The sequence below is a fragment of the Cherax quadricarinatus genome, chromosome 16, assembly GCF_038502225.1.
Source record: "Cherax quadricarinatus isolate ZL_2023a chromosome 16, ASM3850222v1, whole genome shotgun sequence".
In the NCBI taxonomy this organism is placed as follows: Eukaryota; Metazoa; Arthropoda; class Malacostraca; order Decapoda; family Parastacidae; genus Cherax; species Cherax quadricarinatus.
The window spans coordinates 33559331-33580181 of record NC_091307.1 but is presented as its reverse complement, the minus strand read 5'-3'; the positions used below and the strand labels follow the sequence as shown (position 1 = coordinate 33580181).

The 20851-nt window shown below is 42.1% G+C and overlaps 1 long non-coding RNA gene across 1 annotated transcript in view; it reads right to left on the bottom strand.

Annotated features, from left to right (window-relative positions):
* The window catches only part of LOC138852798 (uncharacterized), a 626019-nt gene extending 613438 nt beyond the window's left edge, over positions 1-12581 (bottom strand). The window contains exon 1 of the long non-coding RNA XR_011392086.1: positions 12392-12581. This is a non-coding gene — a long non-coding RNA (uncharacterized lncRNA). The remainder of the gene's footprint in view (positions 1-12391) is intronic.
* Between the last annotated feature and the right edge of the window lie 8270 nt (positions 12582-20851).

Genomic DNA, 20851 nt, shown 5'->3' with positions numbered 1-20851 from the left:
CAAAGAAATCTGTCATGATTAATTCTTTAGGACTTTATCTCGACTCAGAAAAGATTATAAGATGTCGAGGAAGAACTCATAATTCTTCACTACCTATAGAAGCCATACATCCAATATTGATCCCCAAGAATCATTGGCTAACAAAACTGATTGTGCAAAACGCCCACAGTAACGTGTTACATGGTGGGGTAGCTGACACACTTTGTCATATACGACAATCCTACTGGATACCTCAAGGTCGATAAAGTGTGAAAAAAAACAAATAAAGGACTGTATTACTTGTCACTACGATATGCGAGTATGTCAGTATCCAGGTCCACCTCCATACCCCTCTGAAAGAGTTTGTCATATCATTCCATTTGAATTGACAGGTGTAGATTACACTGGACCAATAATTTTAGCCAAAACAGTTGACAAAGTTCCCATCAAGGTGTACATCTGTTTGTTCACTTGTGCTACGACAAGAGCAGTTTATCTAGAAGTAGCCACTGACATGTCTGCTGAAGCCTTCATCAAATTTTTCAGAAGGTTTGCAGCCAGAAGGGCATGTCCCAGACTGATGATTTCAGACAATGCAACGAACTTTGTTGCTGGTGCTGCTTATATAAGCAAGATCTTTGATCAACCAGAAGTACAACAGATGCTGAATCAACCTCAGTTGTCGTTGGAAATACATTCCTCCTAAATCTCCATGGCACGGCGGATTTTATGAAAGAATGATCTGCATTGTAAAATGTTGTTTAAGGAAGACTCTTCATCGTCAGAGAATCGACTTAAAAGAATTCCGTACAGTCGTGACTGAATTAGAAAATAGAGTCAACAACAGACCTCTAACTTATGTTACCGATGATCTGGACAATTTAGAAGTTTTAAGTCCATCTCATTTACTCCATGGCAGAAGGCTCGAAAATGTTCCTCCTGAGCAACTCAGACGTAAATTCAAACACCTTAATAAAGTGATTGAAAGTTGTGAGAAAATTTGGCTAGAAGACTATCTCACCTCATCGAGAGAACACTTCTATGGAGCTGGTGTTCCTGAAAATCCTAAGTCCTTAAGACCTACTAAAATTGGAAAAATTGTGACCATATACCCTGATGCAAATGGAATCATCAGGAAAGTTGTTGTTTTGAGCAAAGGTGTAGTGAATAAGTGGACAATAAATAAACTAGTGCCGTTAGAATTACACAGTGTTGAAAACAAAATTAGTGATTCTCCAGAAACCACACAGACTAAAGCTGTTCAGAAAAGACAAGCAGCAGTGGTGGCGAGTGAGAAAATCAAATTAATGTTAAGTGATGAATAGTTCACCTGCAGCGAACCTCCGCCACCCCCCAGTGTGGAGAAATTTTCTCCAGGAAGGGGGTATCAGCTCCCTTCAGCCCCTTTCAGCCCTGAGGGGCCCAGCCCTCTCAGAAGGGGCAAATATCTTGATTACTGCTACAGCAAGTAATTGATCCCAGATGCAATACGAGTATATGACGTGGTCAAGCGACCGCCGCTGCTTGCAAGAGTCCAGTGTTGCAAAGTGTAGCTTAAATAGCAAAAAAAAAAAAGCACAATACCGTGACTGGAACGATACACAAATAACCCGCACATAGAAGAGAGGAGTTTACGACGACGTTTCGGTCCGACTAGGACCATTTACAAAGTCACACTAACCAGAAGTGTAGCAGGACGGCTATATAGGCAGGAAGAGGTAGTGGTGGTGGTGGTGGTGGTAGTAGTAGTAGTAGTAGTAGTAGTAGTAGTAGTAGTAGTAGGAGGGAATTAAGGAGGAGGAGCCTGTCAAATACAAAGAAAGGGGAGCACTGCAAGGGAGCTAGGTGCCCACAGAGGGAGTGCACAGAGGTGGGAGAAAGGAGAAGTGGTGAAATAAATAATGAAGGAACAGAAACACGAGACACGAGACAGAAGAAAGACAACCCAGAGGAGAAAAAGGAAAGAGGAAAGGGGAAGAGGGAGAAGAAAAAATGAGTAATCAGGTTAAGTCACGGGTGTTCTTAAGTTTGGAGCATTTTACAATGTAGTGGGAGAGGAAGGCATCTACAGAGACGAAGCCAGGACTAAGATTTATACAAGGAAAGTTGTGTATTAGAGAGGATTCAACTAGACGGCGACTGTTAGAGTTGGAAGTAGGGAAAACAGTTTTAGCAGAAGACCAGTCAATAGGATGGCTGTGATCTCTGACGTGACAGAACACTGTTTTAACACTATTTTTGTGCTCCCTAAGTCTGTCAGAAAGAGATCGACCAGTTTCTCCAAAGTATTGAAGAGGAAAGGAGGTGCAAGAAATAGAGTAGACACCAGGAACATCTGTAGAGGGAGGAGAGGTATGAACAAGATTAGTGCGAAGAGTGTTAGTCTGTCGGAAAGTAAGCTTAATGTCTAAGGGACGGAGAGAATTGTTGAGATTAGAAAGACCGGAAATGCAGGGAAGGCAGAGGACAGAAGAGTTCCCAGGAGTAGAGTGTTTGGGGGAGAAGAAATTACGTTTAGCACGTGAGAAGGCGGAGTCTATGAAATGGGAAGGGTAGTCAAGACGGGAAAGCGAATTATGAAGAGTGGAAATTTCTGCTGGAAGGAACTGAGGATCACAGATGCGGAGGGCACGGAGAAAGAGGGAGATAAGAACACTTTTCTTGACAGGGAAAGCATGATAGAAAAAGTAGTGAATGTACATTCCACTGTGCATAGGTTTTCGGTAAACGTAAAAGGAAAAACCGGTATCTGAGTGGTGGACATGGACATCAAGAAAAGTGTTCTTATCTTTATTAAGGAAACGTTTCGCCACACAGTGGCTTCATCAGTCCAATACAAAGCAGGCTGAGGGACTGATTATCTCAATCTCCTCCTCTCCTTGCACCTTTCTGCTTTTTATTGAACTGATGAAGCCACTGTGTGGCGAAACGTTTCCTTAATAAAGATTCCCATATGGTGCATAAGTGTCTCAATCTCAACTTGTCGGTTTTCAAAGCCATTCATCACAACTGTCAGACACTGCATCATCATGGGATCTTGATACAAAGAATTCTCCAACTTGTCCTACCTTTGGACGAAGACCTACTTCGACTAGTGGATGGTACCACTACGACCCCGCCTCCTCCTGCTTCTCCTCACTTGACTACAGTATATAAGCCACGTCTACGGCTCTATGCTGTACATTCTACAACAGAGTTTTTACAAGGCAGCAACCACCCTGTGTCGTTTAAAATCTAGGAGTCACTCTGAGGTTCTGTTTTAAAAATAGCGGCCCTACACAGCACGTGTCAGTCTCACTGCACAAGCAGGAATCCACCAGGGTATACATTTTTTAGTGTCTAACCAAGGTTTGGGGAATTGCAATTGAGACCGCTGCTAAAAGAGGTGGTAAATACTTTTAATAGTTCATCTTGGGAGGACAGAGGAGGATCCTCAAAAAAAAAAAAAAAAAAAAAAAAAGACATAAGAAAAGAGGCCCAACCCGCTCTCTCAAACTGCCAATGTGAGCAACGAGGATGTTGAAAATATGAATATGAAGTAAAGAGACTAGTGAAATAATCATTGTCATGTAGATCTGGTATTACAGATCAAGTAAAATCAAGCAGTGTAGAAGAGCAAATGGAATGATCTGTGCAAGAGTGAGGGTGCGAGGTTCAAACTGAGGAGGAGGGGAAGAAAAGTGAAAAAAATATCCAGCTGATCTCCACGAGAGTCATAGCGAGACCTTTTACAGAGAAAATGGTGTGCATTAAAATCACCTAATAAAAGGAGTGGTGGCGGTAAGAAGGAAACATAAAAATCGACATCAGGAATAGATATGGGCCGCAGTGTAATGCGGAGAAGTATAAACCAAGGGCTGAGAATATGGTATATCACCGCGCAAAAGACGTGCACTTTTATTAAATGTCTCGCTGGGAAAATGATTTAGTGATCGCAATTAAAAAACACGTGATAAGGAGGTCAACACTGGAGCGCAATTATAGTTCTCCTAAGGAAACAGACAGGGGAAAAAAACTAAGAGTGCAACACCTGAATCTCACCTTGATTATTCACGAGTCTTCTAATATTCCTCTGTATGACAACCATGATATGGAGAAATCATCTCCAACAAGGAGGAACAAGGTCACGACCTCTCCCTCTTCCCCACAGGGCTTAAGGAAGGGTGTCTGATATCACATCCAATCTGGTTGTTGTGACTACATGAGGATGATATACGACCTCCCCTCATCTCGAGTCCTGTGGGAAAGAAGGTGGGGATCATGACCCCCTTGCTTCCCTTTGTTGGAGGTAATTTCTCCACACATTAGCTCCGAGTAGACGGATAACGGTAACATGAAACTAGAGCTGTCTACTGACTAGAAAGGTCTTTAAAGTCAATGTGTAGGGGGGGGGAAGCGGTAAATTAGCTAGAAACTTTAGAATTAATTGCAGAAGATTGTGGACGGTGAGAATGTGAATGTTAGAGAGGCGAGTCAGTGTCCATGACTTTTGTTCCTTCAATAAAAGCAGAGGGTTTCAATTGTTTAAACTGACAAGTTTCAGAAAACATAATAAAAGAGTTAGAAGACAGACATATGCAACAGTTGGGTATCTTCATTGTTGAAACACTTCGCCTATTCGGTAGGGTTCATCAATCATATACAGAAGAGAATATATTGTAGCATTATATTGTGGCGAGGTAAAGATGTAATTGGTAAATCAACCTTGGAAAATTAGTCTGAAGTGCTCAGACCATGGAGCTCAACGCTAGAACGATATAGTTCCAGACGATGGAGCTCAACTCTGGAACAGTATAGTTCCAGGCGACGGAGCTCAACGCTGGAACGATACAGCTCCAGACGGCGGAGCTCAACGCTGGAACGATACAGTTCCAGACGATGGAGCTCAACGCTGGAACGATACAGTTCCAGATGATGGAGTTGAACACTGGAACGATACAGTTCCAGACGATGGAGCTCAGCGCTGAAAAGATACAGTTCCAGATGATGGCGCTCAATACTGGAACGATACAGTTCCAGATGGAGCTCAACGCTGGAACGATCCAGTTCCAGGCGATGGAGCTCAACGCTGGAACGACACAGTTCCAGACGATGGAGCTGAACGCTTGGACGATATAGTTCTAGACAATGGAGCTCAACGCTGGAACGATATAGTTCCAGACGATGGACCTCAACGCTGGTACGATATAGTTCCAGACGATGGAGCTGAACGCTGGGACGATATAGTTCCAGACGATGAAACTGAACGCTGGAACTATGTAGTTCCAGACGATGGAGCTGAACGCTGGAACGATATAGTTCCAGACGATGGAGCTGAACACTGGAACGATATAGATCGATACGATGGAGCTGAACGCTGGAACGATATAGTTCCAGACGATGGAGCTGAACGCTGGAACGATATAGTTCTAGACGATGGAGCTGAACGCTGGAACGATATAGTTCCAGACGATGGAGCTGAACTCTTCTCCAGGCTGAGGGACGGACCACCTCAAACTATTTCTCCAAGGTTACTGGACTGATTTCATCACCTTTACCTCGCCACTACCACTGCCCATAATACATTATCCTCTGTATTTGACTAATGAAGCCTACAGCATAAGCGAAACGTTTCAAAAATACACACACACCCAACAGTTGTTACTCATCAACTTGTCGGTATTTTATACAGTTTTCAACATCAGAAAATGTAGACTGGGTAAATAATGGAAAGACATCGGTAGTTGTTAAAGAAAATGAAGACGAAGAGATGTTAAAGATATTCCGACTGGAGAGGTATTAGGAGGTAAGGGGTTACTCAGTCACGAAAAGTAAGGTGTGGCGAAGTAATGTGTGATTTAGTGGCAGAAGGAGTTTTGAATTTCGAAGATGTTTTGAACTTTGGAGATGTGGGAGTACAAAATGAAGATTTAGCCAAGGTAGGATGTACAGGCGAAACATGCAAGTGAGGGAAAAGTTCATTAGACGAGAGTGGAAGCATGAATGAGTGGTGGTGGTGGTAGTGGTAGTATAATTGGCTGAATGCTTGTTGGGCATTGGGAGCGCATCGTTGCCTCAACCCCAACCCCCCACTCATCCTTTTCTTCACCGGGTGGGAGTTAACATGGGACCATCCTGGTGAGTTGACGTTTATAAATATAGAATTCCACTCTTCTTTGGTGTTATATTATGGGTGTTGGTTTCTTTGTATTAGCGTAACCGGACCTGATTTGACTTACGTATTTTAACGTTAATTTTTTCTTAGACCTCACCATTTCTTTTAAAGACCTATAATGTGAGTGACTGCTTGTCCGGGTTAACATTGTGTGTGTCTTTTAGCCTTGTTGATCCAATCTGGTCACTCGACACCGGCGAGACAAGGCGGGCAGTTTGATTTGGGCAATAGATCGGAAACGTTACCTCATCTTTAATTAACTGAAGACAGCAGTATCGCTTCACCCTTTGTAATTGATCATCTGCTGTTTTCAAAGCACTGCAGCAAACCTCCATCAAGTCAGTCCAGCATTTCCCATCCACTGGTGTCTGTACTCTCGGCCTATTGCTGAAGTTTATACCAGTCATATCCTCCAGTTACTACCTCGTCTCGCACAACCTTCTCGTTCACATGACTAATAAAATCGTAATGACACGATTGCAAACAAACCATACCACTGGCGGGTATAGACCAACACGTCGGTCTGGAGTTTTATGACTAATCGCGGGTTCTATCACCACCCGTAGTTTGGTTTCTCGTTCACACATCGTGAATCCTGAGAACTACTTTCCACGTCCATCGGCACATTGGAATTCAATCTGTCCGTTGTATTTTTTTTTTCATTACTTCAGTTAGGAAAATTTTAAATAAATATTTTCAATAAATATTTTCAATAAAGTTGTTTATTTTCTTCTGTCAAAATTTATTATTCTATATTTTCTTTTCATAAGGAGGAATGGTTCTTTAAAATACCCTTTGAAGGTCTGAAAAGGGCTGTTATTCCTTCACACCAGGGTAGGCTGTAAAGGTGGCGAAACATGCAAGTGAGAAGACTGTGAAGTACGAACATCAGAGGCAAGGACTGCTTAACGGATCGACACAGTGGAAGTGGATACTACAGAGGGAGTTTACCTGGAGAGGGATTCGGGGGTCAACGCCCCAGCTGCCCGGTCTGAGACCAGGCCTCACGTATAGAAACTCTTGGTAGGAAAGCCGTGGAAGTCTCCCTAGAAGACAAAGATGAGAAAATGTCATAGCATTACAGAAACCCCTCTTTCTCCTAAAGACAACGGACCTCCCATTCTTTTGTGTGGGTAAGAGGCTGCAAACATCGAAGTACAGTGATAAAGGTATTTTGTTGTTGATGGATGACTTAAGGTCCTGTACATTAGCACACATAAACGAGGTTGTATTTTGTGTTTGTTGAGGGGATTTTGTCATTGACATCAGTAGTTGTGGTTCTGGACTGCCATGGGGGTGGGGATTAAATTCCCGTATATGCAAAAGCTGTATATACCATGGTGGGTAGTTCTCAGCAGTCAAACGTTAGTTTAGATCTATCAGAAGGACGTAAGTGTCTACTTTAAGAACCGGTAGGTCCTGATCAGCAAAATGCATGTATCTGTGAAGGTGTCTTCACAAAATACAACTTCAACAACAAGAACATCAACTGGGACCAGGCAAACCATGTCTTAAATAAAACATGTTGGGAAGATGTCTTAAATAACATGAATACAAACCAGTGCCTTGAAAGGATTAACTTCCTGGCAACTGAAGCATGTTCTAGACATATTTCCCTAAGAGAGAAGAGCAGGAGTAAACTGGAGAAAGACGCTCCCTCTACAGAAGACGACGAAGAATCACTGAGCTCCTCATGAAGGCTAGAACATTTGATACACGGAAGGACGCGCTGACCAGGGAACTGAAAACTATCGAACTTAAGTTGAAGGACTCTTACAGGAACCAGGAGAGACACGAGGAGCTTAAAGCTATTAGTGAAATTGAAGGAAATTCGAAATATTTCTTTTCATATGCCAAAAACAAGGCAAATACCACATCTAGTATCGGGCCCTTACTCAGACAGGATGGGATTTACACAGATGACAAGGAAATGAGTGAAATACTGAAATCCCAGTACGACTCATTGTTTAATGAGCCACTAATCAGTGAGGATCGACAATCCAAATGATTTCATGAATGACCCTCAAAACTCCATCAATGTATGCCAGATTGTCGACATTACTCTGACTCCGATAGACTTTGAAGAAGCCATAGACAACATGCCCATGCGCTCAGCCCCAGCCCCAGACTCGTGTAACTCTGTGTTCATTAAGAACTGCAAGAAACCTTTCTCACGTGCCCTAAGTACACTATGGAGGAGCTTGGACATGGATGAAATTCTACAGTCACTTAAAACAACGGATATAGCCCCACTCCATAATGGTGGCAGAAAAGCATTAGCTAAGAACTATAGACCAATAGCTCTACTGTTCCACATCATAAAAATCTTCGAAAGAGTGCTAAGAAGCATGATTGTAAACCACCTGGATTCCCAAAAGCTGCACAATCCAGGGCAACATGGGTTCAGGGCAGGTCGCTCCAGTCTCTCACAACTACTGGATCACTATGATATGGTCTTGGATGCACTGGAAGAAAAACAGAATGCAGATGTAATATACACAGATTTGCCAAAGCATTTGACAAGGACGATCATGACGTAATAGCCCATAAAATACGTGCTAAAGGAATAACTGGAAAAGTGAGGAGATGGATCTTCAACTTCCTAACAAATCGAACACAAATAGTGGTCAACAGAGTTAAATCGGAGGCTGTCATAGTGAAAAGCTCTGTTCCACATGGCACAGTACTCGCCCCCATCCTGTTCCTCATCCTCATATCAGACAGACGTAATCCACAGCACCATATCATCCTTTGCAGACGATACTAGGATGTACATGAGACAATCATCTATTGAGGACGCGGTTAACCTCCAAGATATAAACCAAGTTTTCCAGTGGGCAACGGAAAACAATATGATGTTCAATGAGGACAAATTTCAACTACTCCGTTATGGAAAACAGGAGGGGATAATAACTAGAACAGAGTATACTACAAACTCTGGCCATACAATAGAGCAGAAAAATAAAGTAAGGGACCTGGGAGTAGTAATGTCTGAGGATCTCACTTTCAAGGATCACAACAGTGCCACGATCACAAGTGCAAAGAAAATGATAGGATGGATAATGAGAACTTTCAAAACAAAAGATGCCAAGCCAATGATTATCCTTTTCAAATCACTTCTCTCTAGGCAGGAATACTGCTGTACATTAACATCTCCGTTCAAAGCAGGTGAAATCGCAGATCTAGAGAGTGTACAGAGAACTTTTACTGCATGTATAAGTTCTATCAAGCATCTGAACTAATGGGAACGCTTGGAAGCACTTGACTTGTACTCGATGGAACGCAGGCGAGAGAGATTTATCATAATCTACACTTGGAAAATCCTGGAAGGAATGGTCCCGAATCTGCACACAGAAATCACTCCCTACGAAAGTAAAAGACTGGGCAGGCGATGCAAAATACCCCCAATTAAAAGCAGGGGCGCCATTGGTACACTAAGAGAAAGCACCATAAATGTCCGGGGCCCAAGACTGTTCAACAGCCTCCCACCAAGCATAAGTGAAATTGCCAATAGGCCCCTGGCTGCCTTCAACAAGGAGCTGGACAGATACCTAAAGTCAGTGCGGGATCAGCCGGGCTGTGGTTCGTACATTGGACTACGTGCGGCCAGCAGTAACAGCCTGGTTGATCAGGCCCTGATCCACTTTGAGGCCTAGTCATGGACCGGTGTTGATCCCCTGAATAACCTCCAGGTAGACTCCATGTACTACATTGAAATGTAGATTGTTGGGGAATAAATTATCCAGCAAGTTGTTTCTGAGAATTAGAGCGAGAGGCATCAGTAACAAAGTTTTGACGGTGTGTACAATCCGAAAACAGACAGTAAGAGGGAAAGCTGGAATCATGGTCAAGGTCGAGCGAAGGTAAGAAGTATCGAAAGGATCATTTGGAACGTCAGCACCAGAATGAGCCAACAAGGTGTTTCCCAAAGGCGGTACTGGGTTCTTGATATGGTCCGTAGAAAGTTCCGTGGACTTGCTGGAGTCATGTAAGGATGCCGCTGAGGAAGGAAAGAGCCAGGAGGAAGCAGATCATGTTTTTTTTTTTAATAATAATAAGGTTTTAATAATAATAATAATAAAAGGATGGAAAGTAAGGGAAGTGAGAATAGTTCCAATGAGACACAAAATGAGATCACATATCCTCTTCCGCCTCCAAGAAGTCCCTCGGCGCAGCTGGTAGTGCTGATGCTGCACACCACACACACACACACACACACACACACACACACACACACACACACACACACACACACACACACACACACACACACACACATACCACCCCACCACAAACACACATACCCAAACAGGAAAAGCTAAAGAAAGATCAGGACAGGGTACAATCCTCATTTGGGGAAGGACAAAGATCACAGACGGAGAACAGGTTGCAAACCGCACTAAAAAATGAAAGCTCTTGGGCTGAGTATCATACCGAGCACATCCCGTGAAGCTCACATCAACCAAAAAACTGTTGCAGCATATGCGCGTCTGGCAAACCTAAGAATAGCGTTTCGACATCTAAATAAGGAGTCATTCACGACACTGTACACTGTGTGTGTCAGGCCCATACTGAAGTATGCGGCACTAGTATGGAACCCATACCTGGTTAAGCGAATCAAGAAATTGGAAAAAGTGCAGAGGTTAGCAACAAGACTAGTCCTGGAGCTAAGGGGTAAGTCCTATGAGGAGAAGTTAAAGGAATTCGGGAATTCAACATGATGACACTGGATGACAGGAAGGATAGGGTGGATATGGTAACGACTTACAAAATATAGAAAGGAAATGACAAAGTGAACATGGACTGTGTGTTTTTTGAAATGGATACATGAACTCTGTTTACTTTTACTGTGTTTTTTTTGGTTAGAAAGTTAAAGATCCATCTTCCCACTTTTCCCGTTATTCCTGTATCACGTATATTGTGTGCAATTACACCATGGTCGTACTTGTTGAAGGCTTTCTACAAGTCTGCATTCTGTTTGTCTTCAGCTGCATCCAAGACCATGTCATAGTGGTCAAATAGTTGAGAGAGGCAGGAGCGACTTGCTGTAAACCCCATGCTGCCCTGGGTTTGGGTATCAAAGCTGATGGCAGTCTTGCTTCTTGGAACCCTTCCAAAGATTTTTATGATGTGGGACGTTAGTGCTATTACTATACTGCCACCTTTACGGAATGGGGCTATATCAATTGTTTTTAGTGACTGTGGTTTGACCCCCCTTGTCAAGGCTACCTCTCCACAGAATATTTAAAGCATGCAAAAGGGGTTTCTTGCAGTTCTAGACGAACACAGAATTCCACGAGTCTGCACCTGGGACAGAGTGCATGGGTGTGTTGCCAATTGTTCTCTCGAAGTCCAGATGTGTTTGGGTTATGTCAAATTCTGGAGACAGGCAAAAGTTTGAGTCTCGGCCATAAAAATATTCATAGGGAGGACAGGGACAGGCTGCTCGATAGGTGGATACCTGGTACACGAGGACATAGAAGGAAGTTTAAAACACAGACGAGTCAAAGAGATGTTAGGAATTTTTTCTTCAATCTCAGATAAGTCGGAAAGGAAAAATTCTATATACAGCTTTAAGAATCGGTATGGGAGGGCTCAGACAGGAGAGAGTGAACCAATTAACAACCAGTTTAACATGCAGGCCAGGAGTTAAAATTCCAACTCTGCCTTCACAAATATTTTAGCATGAATAGGTAAAAAGAAATCCCCCCCAAGCACACACAGCCTGTAGCTCAGTAAGTCGAACTGTGTGCCAACCGCAATATCTCGAGTTTGATTCCTTGATTCCTTTCCTTATACCTGCCTGCTGTCACTGTTCACCTAGCAGTACCTTAATAATTACATAAGTCTTAGTCTGTTGTTGTGGGTCGCAACCTTGGGGAGGTCAAATGCTAATAATTAAATCGGACAACACGAGCAGAGCTCTGCTCCTGTAACTACAAATAGGTAAACGGGTAATCTCTGACAAACCCCGACAGATGGACAAGGTAACTGATTAATGACCTGTGCATTATATACCGGAGCTTAAACATTCACCAACATAACCAACAGGTGGAAATGATTAAAACTTGTCACAGGATCAAATGAAATGGAGAAACTTAAAACAAGATACAACGAACTCAAAAAAAAAAAATAAAACAAAAAGAGAATACAAGTGCTAATACAATATGAAATAGTTCAAGGAGGTACGAACACACATTACAATGAATAAGAACACAAGGAGTAAAAAAAATATTAAATGTCACACGCAATACTCACAGTTGTCTCTGAATGAGGTTGTTCCAAGTGGCTTTCAAGTCTACGGTAGGCGCCCTCAGTACTAACGTCTTCTTATGGCAGCGACCAGAGCCCATGTTTTTGTTGGACGGTCGTTGGTTCTTGGGCGTGGTGAGGTAGCCCGACCCGGACCCAGACACACGCACGCTTGTGTCCACGATCAGCCGGAACTCTGTAGCTGTGGTGCAGAGTTATGTGCTCAATATTAGTTGAATCACTAGGAAAGAGTAAAATGAATAATGCTGATAGAAAAAGACTATTAAAAACAAAAAACTTTGTACTATATTACAAGGATGGAATGTCATGACTGAAGGCAATGGATTTTTTTTTCAAATTTAAATAATTCAACAAATATAAATATTACAGAAAGTGGAAGAGCTGAATACGCAAAATAAACTGGAACTACATGATAAAACTCGAGTGGATGCAAATTACTCATATACAAGAGCTGCAGTAATGGGGAACAAGATCTATAACTATCCCGTAGCTCGGTCGCTAACACACTCAGCTTACACAGTGAGGTCCGGGGTCGATCCCCAGTACTGTTGGAAACATTAGGACGTGTTTCCATGTTCATCTATCAGTAAAACAGGCACCTGAGTGTTAGTCGACTGGTGTGGGCGGCATCCATGGAACAAAAGTGACCTAATTTGCCCGAAATGCTGTGCATAACAAGGGGCTTTCTATATAATAATGTGTCATTAATATCAGCTAGGCCTGTATACCATGTACTTGCAGAAATAAATATAATTAAATGTGAACAAAATAGTGTTAAGTTAGCAATGTAATCGATTAAAGGACAAGGCCAATATTGTCAAAGTACCACACTTGGATCCACTTCCAGGACAGCGTGAAACAAGCTTTTATGCCACAAGACGGGCAGAAAGCAGCAACTTCACTCTGGCTGTACCCTTCTCCAGAACATCACTCCATCTGAGATCATACATACCCAGGATGACTCGAGTATGGAACACATTCATACAGCATAATGTCAACGAGATAAAGTCAGTTGATCAAATGAAAATGCTGGCCCACAGATGGCTCCAACTTCATCCTGTTCCCTACTTGTATGTCTCATAACAATAAAAATGCTTTCAAATGAGCTGATGTAGGTAACAGCTCTTAGCTTGCCAATAAAGTTAGGAAGCCTTAACCTGTAAATAGCTTGTCAATAAAGTTAGGGATCCTTAACCTTGTCAAACCCTGTGTAAAAAAAAAAAAAAAAAAAAAGGACTAATGTAATTAACCCATAAGATGCAGTAAGGGACAATAAGAACCAGTCGATAAAACGACATTTGAACAATAAATTAACTTTACAAGCTATGAAAATCTCTAACAAACTGGTAGAGAATATCGATTTCGGTATTTAAACTGGAGGCTTGTGTTGTGGCCTGGATAACAGCTTTGGAAAGGTAATAAAACTGATTTATCACCGATAGTCTGTAATAAGCTTTGGAAAATGACTAGGATGCAGTGGCATTACAGGAAACACTATGGATGCGATATACAATCCAGGATTTAGCAGATACGACAGATACTGGACTCTCAATACCGATCACAGGAGAAGACTTCTGTTGTATACCAAGAAAATCATTTAAGTAGAACAGAAACAGGACGCACATATGACAACAGTTGAGAGTATGACTTTATGGCTAGATTTTTTTTTATAATGTTTATTATTCTGCAGAGATGCTCAAAGTTGAGGAGTTTATACAGATACTGTTAGTGGGAGACCAGACTGTTAAACATTCCTTGCTTGCACTAGAAGTCACAAGCAAGAATGTTACTGTTATTTGATTCTACAAATTTTCTAAAGCATGCGAGACTTAGGATTTTGGACAACCTTGAGCCAACTCATACCCAACGGAAATGGAATATTTTTTTTTTTCATTTTAGACATTTATTAGAAGGTCTCAGCCAAGACTAATCTGTCTTCTTCAGATTTTGAATCGGTCTCCCATCCATCGTTTTCTTCATTTTGAACATATTTCCGATGCAAAATACCACTTTCTTTCACCACTACTTTCACACAATATATCAAAAATTCCTTCTCAGAGAGACAAGTCGCAACAAATCGAATCTTCGCCGGCCATTTTGACTATTTCTACTGACAAAAATATCGATAGATTTTCAATAGATGTAAAAAATAATATTTTTCCTGACATTTTAGTGAAGTATATACCGGTAGGTGTAAAACACCAACACAGACTCGGAGGACAGTCAGTGCCAGGCGACTGTGTACACTTTACCAAAGTTTAAACACACATTGGATAGTTATTAAAACTAAGTGGTGTGACGTCCTACAAATGGCGACTACAAAGAAACGCTGATGCAGTGTCCTTCTCTCCAAGTGAAATTGACAAATTATTTTTTTTATTGAAGTCGAAGGCAAACTTGTGTGCCTAGTTTGTGACGATGCGTTAACAGTAATGAAAAAGCCAATGGATCGTCATTACAGCTTAAAACACGCTAAACTCAATGAATTGGGAAGCCAAATGCGTCTGAATAAAATCAATGCTCTTCAGTAGATTTTGGAATCACAACAAGTCGTTTTCACTAGGCCTCGTTGTAACAGACACAACGTTATTTAGACGAGTTATGTAGTGAGAGAGCTAATCGCAAAGAAGCTGTGGCCTTATGTAGAGGGAGACTTGTGAAAGTGTGTATGGTGGATGCTGCGGAGTTGTTAGCACCAGAAAAAGTAAAACTGTTTCAGAGTATTAGTTTTGCTCGGAGAACAGTCTCAGATTGGACTACCGACTTAGCACAAGATATTAAAAAGACAATGAAGGATTCTGCAGATTTTCATTTTTTCTCTTTGGGTTGTGACGAGACAACGGTGGAAATAAATGGTGTAAAATACCGACACAATGAAAATATAAACACATGCAGTATAATGTGATCCTTTATTGATAACCTTTCGACCACGCAGCGGGCTTTATCAAGTCACAAACAGATCTACCTGGTGAAACATACGTGAGTATTTATAGGATGAGAATGCTTGGTCAGGAGGAGAGATCTGAATGTGACAATCTTCCGAGTAGAGTGACAGAGTCTAAAAACTTCGGTAGCTATTAAAAGAGATTGGAGAAGTATACGAGTAGACATTCTGCAGTGTTCTTATGTGGGATAGCGATGAAGAAGTTTCTTGGCAAGTGGTTCAGCTATGTTATAGAAGCCATTGTTCTGGTTGAAGTTGTTGGAAGATAAGATAAGATTTCGTTCGGATTTTTAACCCCGGAGGGTTAGCCACCCAGGATAACCCAAGAAAGTCAGTGAGTCATCGAGGACTAACTTATTTCCATTGGGGTCCGTAATCTTGTCCCCCAGGATGCGACCCACACCAGTCGACTAACACCCAGGGTACCTATTTGCTGCTAGGTGAACAGGCAACAGGTGTAAGGAAACGTGTCGAAATGCTTCCACCCGCCGGGAATCGAACCAGGGTCCTCCGAGTGTGAAGCGGGAGCTTTACCCACCAGGCTATGTATTGCGTTTCTGTAGTTGATTAAATGGTTGTGTGAATTTCGGTGTTGAACACAGACATTCCTTGATTGTCAGATCTGCCTGCGTACTGGTATTCTGAAATACGTGTTTGGAGGTCTCTGGATGTTTGGCCGACGTATAATTTGCTGCAGTCATTACTAGGGATTGTGTATAACCCTGCAGAGGATTGAAGCTTGTCCTGTCTATTACTGGTAATGTCCTTGATGGTGGTGGATGTGGAGGTAGATACTTAGAATGAGGTTTTGGCAATGGAGTTGGTGGGGAGGGCTATGTATCTCTTCTCGGCAGTGGGTGTGTTGAAGATGTTTAATGCCCGTTGTCTGAAGTCTCTGATGAAGTGACGAGGATTGTGAGGTTTGGAAAATACTTGCTGAGTTACAGTGCATTCTTCTTCAAGGAACTCATTGCTGCAGATTCTGAGTGCGCGCAGGATAAAAGCCTATAATTACACCACGTTTAGTTTTGGTGTCGTGGTGAAAGTAGAAGTCGAGAAGATCGTGTTGGTTGGTAGGTTTTCGATAGACTAAAACGAAGTTCATGGTCAGCTTTGTAGAGAAGAACATCAAGGAAAGGAAGAGTGTTGTCGACGTCTTCTTCTAGTGTGAACTGGATTGAGGGCTCGACCTGGTTGAGCTTGTGTTGGAGAGCTTGAACGTTGAAGGGTCTGGGAGTTATGATGAGAATGTCAACATAACGGAGCCAGGTGACAGACGAGGGAATAGTGGTGGAAAAACGCTCGGCTCCTAGTTGCTCCAAGATCTACTCCTCAAATTGCCAACATCAAACCTCCTTTCTCAGCAACAGCTCGAACCTACCTTGAAGAGTGTGCAGATGACTTAAGGCTACAAAGGAAGCTTTTCTCCAAGCCAGAACACTAGGCACAGTACTCCGGGGCAACATGAACAGACGCACTGCCGAAATCATTCGTACCAGTTACAACAGCGAATGTTCAACAGAAGATCAGACTTACTAGGAAACTCCAAACTCTGTGATAATAGTAATTGGAAAAGTTTAGGAAGACCTGAAATTATTTAAAATCTTTCATCTCGTCCACTGTCAACCACAGAAACTGAAGCCCTCAGCTTAGGCCTCAAATTTGCAACAAGAATTACGAACCAAAACAAGACCTCAATTTCATCGCTAGAAACTATAGACACAATGACTCCGACTTCCAAAAAGGCTATCTTCAAGGCATCATTTCAGCAGCCATCTCAACACGCAGCTCCCCAGTCATACCTCGACGTTACATAATTGCACTTAAAGCTTTAGCAGAAGATACGACCAACAAGGTTACCACCGCTGATAAAGGAGGTAGTGTTGTTATCATGAACACTGACGATTACAATGACCCAGATACCTACAAACCTCTCACAACTAAACAAAACATTTCTACAAAGGATTCGCCACATTCTGAGGGACTCAGAACAAGGGAAGAAACTTCTGCACACCATACCCAGCAACCCCAGACCTGCCAGAATGTACGGCCTGCCAAAAACTCACAAGCCGGATATCCCATTGAGGCCCATATCCTCGGGAATAGGCAGTGCTCCCCACCAACTCTCAGGAATTCTCGCTGAACACCTCTCTAAATTCTTGGGCACAATCAGTCCAGCACATCTCAAACACTCGGGTGATCTTCTCAGTCGCATTCGCAACATCAACAAAAGGAACAAGAAACTCTCCAACCTTGACGTAACTACCCTATTCACCAAAGTACCTACTACACAAGCCATGGAACTCTTGTGGGGAAAAGTGACGATTCATTTGATCTTCCTATTCCAGCGAGCGATTTCATCGACCTTGTTGAACTATGTGCTGGTTTTACATGTTACTCTTTCGAAAATCACCTCTTTCAGCACACTTTTGGACTACCCATGGGTTCGGCACTCAGTGCCGTCCTGGCGAACCTATACATGGAACATCTAGAAACCGAACGTTTCTCCACCATTATTCCCTCGTCTGTCACCTGGCTCCGTTATGTTGACGACATTCTCATCATTACTCTCAGACACTTCAACGTTCAAGCTCTCCAACACAAGCTCAACCAGGTCGAGCCCTCAATCCAGTTCACACTAGAAGAAGTTCTTCTCTGCAAAGCTGACAGTGAACTTCGTTATAAAGTCTATCGAAAACCTACCAATCAACACGTTCTTCTCCACTTCTAGTCTCACCATGACACCAAAACTAAACGTGGTGTAATGATAGGTTTTTTTCCTGCTCGCACTCAGAATCTGCAGCAATGAGTACCTTGAGAAAGAATGCACTATAATTGAAAAAGTGTTTTCCAAACTTCACTATCCTCGTCATTCATCAGAGACTGCAGACGACGGACAATAAACATCAACACACCCAGAGGAGATCCTGCCGAGAAGAGATACATAGTCCTCCCCACCAACTCAATTACCAAACACGTTTCCAACATCTTTTCCAAAACCTCATTCCAAGTATCTACCTCCACATCCATCACCATTAAGGACATTACCAGTAATAGACAGGACAAGCTTCAATCCTCTGCAGGGTTATACACAATCCCTTGAAATGACTGCAGCAAATTATACGTCGACGAAAAATCCAGAGACCTCCAAACACGTATTTCAGAACACCAGTACGCAGGCAGATCTGACGATCCAAGGAATGCCTGTGCTCAACACCGAAATTCACACAACCATTTAATCAACTACAGAAACGCAAGACTTATCGCCAGTGAAAACAACATTCAATACCGAAGAATCCTGGAATTATCACTTATCTGTATCAGTACATCCACCAACTTCAATTAGAACAACGGCTTCTATAACATAGCTGAACCTCTTGCCAAGAAACTTCTTCATCGCTATCCCACATAAGAACATAAGAATCGAGGAACACTGCAGAATGTCTATTCATATACTTATCCAGTCTCTTTTAAAAGCTACCTAAGTTTGTAGAGTCCGTCACTCTACTCGGAAGATTGTCACGTGCAGCTTTCTTCACCTGACCCAGCATTCTCATCCTATACTTACTCACGTATGTTTCACCCAGGTAAGTCTGTGACTTGATAAAGCTCACTGCGTGGGCGAAACGTTGTCAATAAAGGATCACATTATATTGCATGTGTGTTTATATTTCCACGTGACAACGGACATAACAGATACTGCCCAACTGGCTGTTTTCGTTTATGGGATAAGTACAGAGTTCGACACGCGAGAGGAACTGCTCTTCACTGGAAGCCATGCATGGCACTACAAGAGGTGAGGACTTGTTTGAGAGACCTGTTTTATCAATGAAAAAACTTGAGCTAACATTTGAAAAGTTACGTGGCCTTATTACAGATGGAGCTCCAGTCATGGCTGGCTCGCAAAAAGGGTTAACTGCATTTATCAAGAAAGAACTGAATCGTCTTAGTCTTGATCCAAGTGATTTAACTATATGCCATTGCATCGTATATCAAGAAAGTCTGTGCACAGTCGTTGCAGCTCAACAATGTGATGTCAACAGTAGTGTCATGCATAAATTTCGTCAAAAGCAGAGGCTCAACAGCCGCCAGTTTAAGGAGTTACTGTATGATCTTCACTCTGATTACGATGATCTTGTTTATCAGTGTGAAGTGCGTGGCTAAGTCGCAGGAACATGCTCATGAGGTTTTATAAACTGCGGGATGAAGTCAAGCAATTCATGGAGATGAAGGGAAAAACCTATCGGGGAACTCAATGATAGCAAGTGGCTGTGTGATCTAGTCTTCATGGTGGACATTACCAAGTACCTCTCAGTGCTGAACGTCCAGCTGCTTCTCAGCTCCTTGCTTACAAAGCTGAAATCATTTGAACCTCAATCAAGGCTGTAGAAAGTGTAACTCGTAAGGAATAACACGGTGCATTTTCCCACTCTGGAAGGACAAAAGCCTTCTACCACCCTTGAATATGCTGGTGAATGTGGGAAACAAATTGAGGCATTTAATGAAAGATTCAAGGACGTGAAAAGTAAACAAATAGAATTGAACATCTTTGCTAAACCGTTCAATGTGGAACCAGCTGATGTACCTGATAACCTACAACACGAAATCATTCAGCTGCAAAGCGATGATGAGCTGAAAGCTAAGTACAACCTCCCACTGCTCGAGTTTTATAAACTTAAATAAGCAATGATGAATTTCCCACTTTCAGGAGACTTACAGTGAAACATGCATCTGTGTTCGGAACAACTTATTGCTGCGGACAGTTTTTTTTCAAAACTTGCCATCGCGAAGAGTTGACTGCGCCCCAAACCAACCGACGCAAACCTGGAAAAGCAGTTGCGAGTAGCAACATCATCAATACCAGCTAACATCACACGCCTCGGCAAAGAGAAGCAGTTCCAGCCATCATATTAGACGAGAGTTAATTAAATCTTTGCCCAAATATAGCAGGCTAATTTTTAAGTTGATAATTTTGTAAGGCCAGCGAATTATGTTATAAATATAAAATGGCCCTTGGCAGAAAAAAGGTTCAACATCCTTGATATAATGTATACTGATTTAATCCACATGTTATGACAATGAATCTTGAACTGAAGGAACGCTATGCATAGTGGAATGTCAACTGTCAAGTGGAAACAAAAACTCATTCTCACATATTAAAGAGTTAATTCCAAATAGCACGGCAAGTCGTTGACTGGGCACCCAACTAATAGCATCTACGGGGTGCATATAGGAAAGATAGCAGCAGAGGGCAGTTAATAGATGAAAAATTTCAAAATTATAATAACAGGTTGCGACTATTATAAACAATAGCATGGTAAGGATATGAAGTAATATCAATATCACGCACACAATATACATGTCGTGCCGAATAGGTAAAACTGGTCAATTAACAAAAACATTTAAAATTTAGTCCTTTCTAAAATTTTCTCTTATACGTTTACATTTTTCATTTATGTTAATTTAAAAAAATATTATAATAAAAAAGAAGCGCTAAGCCA